Source organism: Lontra canadensis, unplaced genomic scaffold (genome assembly GCF_010015895.1).
Source record: "Lontra canadensis isolate GAN:19392208 unplaced genomic scaffold, GSC_riverotter_1.0 scaffold12, whole genome shotgun sequence".
Lineage (NCBI taxonomy): Eukaryota > Metazoa > Chordata > Mammalia > Carnivora > Mustelidae > Lontra > Lontra canadensis.
This window is the reverse complement of record NW_022631006.1, coordinates 6,531,179-6,535,936: the sequence shown is the minus strand read 5'-3', so window position 1 is coordinate 6,535,936 and position 4,758 is coordinate 6,531,179. Positions and strand designations below refer to the sequence as shown.

At 58.1% G+C, this 4,758-nt stretch overlaps 1 long non-coding RNA gene across 1 annotated transcript; it reads left to right on the top strand.

Moving 5' to 3' along the window:
• Positions 1-2,936: 2,936 nt before the first annotated feature.
• On the top strand, positions 2,937-4,232 carry LOC116867046. The gene is made up of 3 exons (XR_004382545.1): positions 2,937-2,984; positions 3,085-3,326; positions 4,127-4,232. It is a non-coding gene; the product is annotated as an uncharacterized LOC116867046 (long non-coding RNA).
• The last annotated feature ends 526 nt before the right edge of the window (positions 4,233-4,758 follow it).

Genomic DNA, 4,758 nt, shown 5'->3' with positions numbered 1-4,758 from the left:
CTGGACTGTAGGTGGAACCACAGAGAACCAGGCGGGCAGAGGGAAGACCAGACGAGGAGAGACAACAGTGGAGAAGGGTCATCAGGGAGAAGTGAGCCAGGAGGATCGACCCAAAGAGCCGGACGAGCAGGACCGACCGAAATGGGGATTTTGGGAGAGAGAAGAGGCAGAGAGCCGGTAAAGAAAGGATGCAGAGTTGGTGAGAGCGCCAGGGGTGGACAGGGAATCAGAGTGGGAGATAGAGAGAGGTGAGAAGATTAGAACACACATGCACGCCGACAGGAGGGATGGGCCAGGGGGACAGACAAAGAAGTACCAGAGTGACAAGTATTGATAAAGACCAGGAGACAACATAAAACCAGGCAAAGAGCAGAAAGCTATTCAAGGAGGGAGGGGGATGGAGGGCAGACATGGAGGATACAGAAAGTGGGGGACAGCAGAGGCAGGGAAAGAAAGGTAGATCAGAGGAGAAAAGAGTTTTCTGGGTTTTCCTTGGGAACCTCCCCTCTGTCGGTAGGAACTTCCCGGGGTTGGAGCAAGGCAGTTCTAGCAGAACCCTTGGGCCTCAGACCAACCTGCACCCCATTCCCCGAGCAGGTGGAGTCCTTCAAGGTGGGGGCTCCGGGGACTGGCCGCAGAGTCCACCAAACTCTCTCTTACCTGGTTCAGAGGAGTGTCTGTCTGTCCTAGGGGAGCCATCTCCTTTATATCCTGCTGCTCCCAACCCCTGCCTAAATTTGGAGTCCTTCCGGAGGGACCCTCCCTCCCACCTCTCTTCCCTCCCGGCTCCTCCTCCCTTGATCCCTTGGCTTTGGAGGTGACAGGAGGACAGCAGGGCCTCTAGATTTGCCCATGAAAGGTCTGTCACCCTAGCCCCTCTGGCTCCAGGGCCTTTTTTTAGTCCTTGGGCACATTCCTTTCCTCCAAAGAACTGATGGGCAGATAGTAGGAAGACAGGACCTTCTTGCACAAATGCCCCTGCCTGCCAGGCCCTTACCTTGGTTATTTTTAACCTGGAGGGTGAGCTAAGCACACTGGGCTAGAGTCACCTTCTCCTGAAGGCCAGATGCTGTCCCCTGACCCCAGCCACGGGTTTCCCACCCTTCTACCCATTTCTACCCTGGCCTGTCCTCACACACCCCCAGGCTGGGAACATCTGCCCACCCTCTCTGACCTGAGGTCCCATGGTGCTAGGGGCTGGGAGCCGGAGCCGGGATGCCCAACAAGGGGAATCTACAGCCCAGCTCCATGACTCGGTTTCCCTTTGTTAGAAAACAGATGTGTGTGCTGCCCTCTCCCTGCACAAATGCAGTGTACCTGGTTTCCTTCTGGTCCCCAGATGTCCAGGCAGGTATTCTCCTGTGGACTTGAGGCTGTGCTGCTTCAGGGACATATCTGGAGCCCCAGCCCCTCCCGTAATGCTCCTGCTGCAGTGGCCACCGTCTGCCCTCTCAAAGGAGAAGGAATTCTCCCACACCAACCACAAATTCACACTCAGACCCACGGTCCACTACCCGCCCCTATCGACTTGACAACTGCACGTCCGGGCGCATTCCTAGCCACACACATGCAGACTTTTCACACTTACACGCTCACAATCGCAGATTTTCCCACTTGCGGTTAGGCACACCGACACGCACATTTGCACATCCACATTCCCACGCGAAAGTTTAACCCTCCACTGCTCCTGGTGTGGGACGTGGGATTGGGAGCGGGTAGGGCAAGGCAGGAGGCGTTAATCCTGGCCTGAGGGAGGAGAGGTAGGGGTGGGGGGCTGCTCCCTTCCGCCTCTCCCTCTCCGGGCTGCCAGAGGGTGCAGGTGCTGCTCTGGCTGGCTGGGGCGCCTGGCAGGCCCAGGGATTTACACCAGCTGGGCCCCAAGCTCTGCATTCCATGGGGTGGGGGCGGGGCGTTCTGCAGTCCATCTCCCCCTCCTCAGGTAGAACTCCTGTGTCCTCTCCCAAACCTCCTGGGGCTCCTACTCACATGCCCTTTCTTGCCTGTGTCCCCGAGTGCCCCAGGCCCTCAAGGCTCCCCTCCCTGGCCTCCAGTGATGCCACCTCTCAGAGGCAGTAAGGTGTTTGGCCTTCAGCAGGCCGTGCCTGGTATGACTAAGTGGATGGACATTGTGTTCAGGAAACAAAGCCAGACTCCCCTGCTCTGGCTTTCCCCCACACCCTCACACGCAGGAACACTCTCTCAGCTCCCCGCTCCCACCTCATCCACTGTCACCTCTCAATATAGCTCTAGAGTGTGGAGGTGGGTAGGACAGACCAGGGTCAGTTTCTCTGGGTAGGAGAGGTTTCTATTAAATATGTGGCTTCTCCCCCAAGGTCCCCAACTCCCTAGGACCCCACCACCACCACTGCCCCATTATTGGACTCGGAAACATGCATCTGTTTCAACGGATGTGTACCCTATACCCAGTGTCCTTGAGGGGGCAGGGACCTGCGTCAGCCCCACATCCACATCTCATGCAGGTACATACACCAAAATGTTAGTCCCCCAAGGGATGCAGACCACCTGTCCCCAGCTCCAGGTCGCTTGAGGTCCCAGGGTGCAAGCGTGCAAGCTGGGGGGTTTGCCCCGTGCGTCAGTACCCAGTTCTCATTGCCCTGGGGAGATGATAAGGGGCTAAGAACACCAGGTCAGATTGGGTCAGGTCCTGCCGACAAAGACCAGGCTCTGTCCTCAGGGAACCCTGTGTTCCAAGCAGGCTGGTTTCAGCAGAGGTGGAGCAGCAGCTGAGCAGCAGGCAGGCCGTTCCCACTGCCTCCAATGGAACAAGGAAGAGGGATGAGGTTAAGTTGATTCCAGGGCTCTGCCCACCTGTCTGGTCCATTTCCCCTCCTCTTCCTTCCCATAGGTCCCCTCTTCACGGTGGGCTCTCACATCCATCCCTGTGCTCCATCCTCCCTCAGCGGCTTCTCATTGCGCTGGAAGTTCTGGAGTGCAAGGGCACAGGATGGACACTCATGCCACAGGTGAGGGGACACCAGGTTGCCATGCTGTGCCTGGCTCTCTGGATCTCTGTCTGTCTCTGGCTGACCTCCCTTTCCTTCTGCCTGGCTCTTTGCCTCAAAGCTGGGCTTGGCCTCTGAGTCTCCCTGGCATCTGATTTCTACCTGTCCTGGGGTCCGATGTGTGGACATTTCCATGAGTCTCTGCTTGCTCTCAGCCCGACCTCTGCTCACCCTCTGCCGGTCTCATCTCTGCCTCTGTGTCCTGCTCCGGGGTCTCTGTCTGCCCCTCTCTAACGTCACTACTCCTGGCCTTACCGATTTTCCTCACATCTGAAGGTGACCCAGGATTTCTTCCCTTGCCAGGTGACATCCCCCACCCCAGCTCCTGCAGCATCTCTCTCCAAAGTTCACCCTACCTTTCTGTTTCCCCACAGGTCAGCCCCCTCCTCCCACCGGCGGCCGGGCTCCACCATGTTTCCTGCCTCTCTCCTCTGTCAAAGCTTGCGTTCTCAGGGTTCCCCTGTGTCTCCCTATCCTCTGTTGACTTCCTCATTGCTCCCCAAGTCCTTCCTAGGAAGAGAAGTGGTCCTGGGGTGGGTGGATAGAGGGGCCCACAAGGACAAGTCTGGGAGCCCATGGATCTTTCCAAGGCCTCCTCACTGCTTGTATCTTTTCTCTTTATTGGTTCCCCAGGCCCCAGGGGCCCCCAATTTCTTGAGCTCCACCTCCCTTCACTGCCACCCTCCTCAGTTATCCCCTCTTTCTCTGCTTCCCTTCTCCTCCTATTCTCTGATTCTTCCTGGGGTAGGCCCTCTTCCTGGCTACTCAGAGTGGGGGCTGAGGAGGAGCCTGGCTGGGGCGGCTGTGTGGTTGGGCACAGGAGATTCGGTCCAAGGCTGAGCCAGGCCTTCCGGGGCTCCCAGTGGGTGGCTGACAGCCCCAGGCCTTGTGAGCTCCTTCCTGCTGTGGCCCACAGTGCCAGGCTTCCCTCAGCAGCCCAGGTGTGGTGGTGACTCTGGGGGATTGGGCTTGTTTAGTTGGGAGGAGGCTTGCTCCTTTCTCCACTTCCCAGCCCTCTGCCATTGCCCCCCCCCATTCCCCAAAGTCTTGCTTACGGGGGACTCTCCTCTCCACACTCCCTCATCTGCCTGCCTCCTCTGCAGATGGCCAGCCATAAATGAGCCAAAGATGCCCCATCTTCCAGCAAGCCCAGATGAGGAGGGTCTTGGGAAAGGAAGTTCCAGCTGGAGGAAGTGAAGGAGAAGAAAGGAGCGCTGTGCACAGAGGGGGATCTGAGGGGGGGGGTCTGAGGAGGCTGGGCTGAGGGAACAGTTCCGGCTGTGGTGGGGTTGGGGGCCCTGACCTCAGGGTGGTTGGAGACAGGGGTGGCTGTGTCTACAAGGGTAAAATGGACTGTAACCACAAGTCCCTGTGCCCTCTGAGACCTGCCCTGGGCCAGGGATTGGGAGTCATTTGCCCACACCTCAGAGGGCATCCCTATACCTCGCTCTGTCCTGGCAGCCCAGCCCTGGTTGGGGGACAGGGTAGTGTCAGTCAGTGTAGGCTCATAGCAGAAGGGATGCTTGTGCTCTCAGCAAGCCTTAAGGGTTTTTTAAATCTCCTTGAACCCCAAGGGTCTCTGGACCAGGGAGAGGGCTGGGAGGACAGGTGTCACCTGCTGTGGAGGAGACAAATGGGAGCACCTGGGCCAGTCCGTCACTGAGGATACTCAGGGCCTCCAGGGCTCCCCAGGAAGGCCTCCTTGCACTGCCTGCAAAGCAGCCCTTCCACTCCT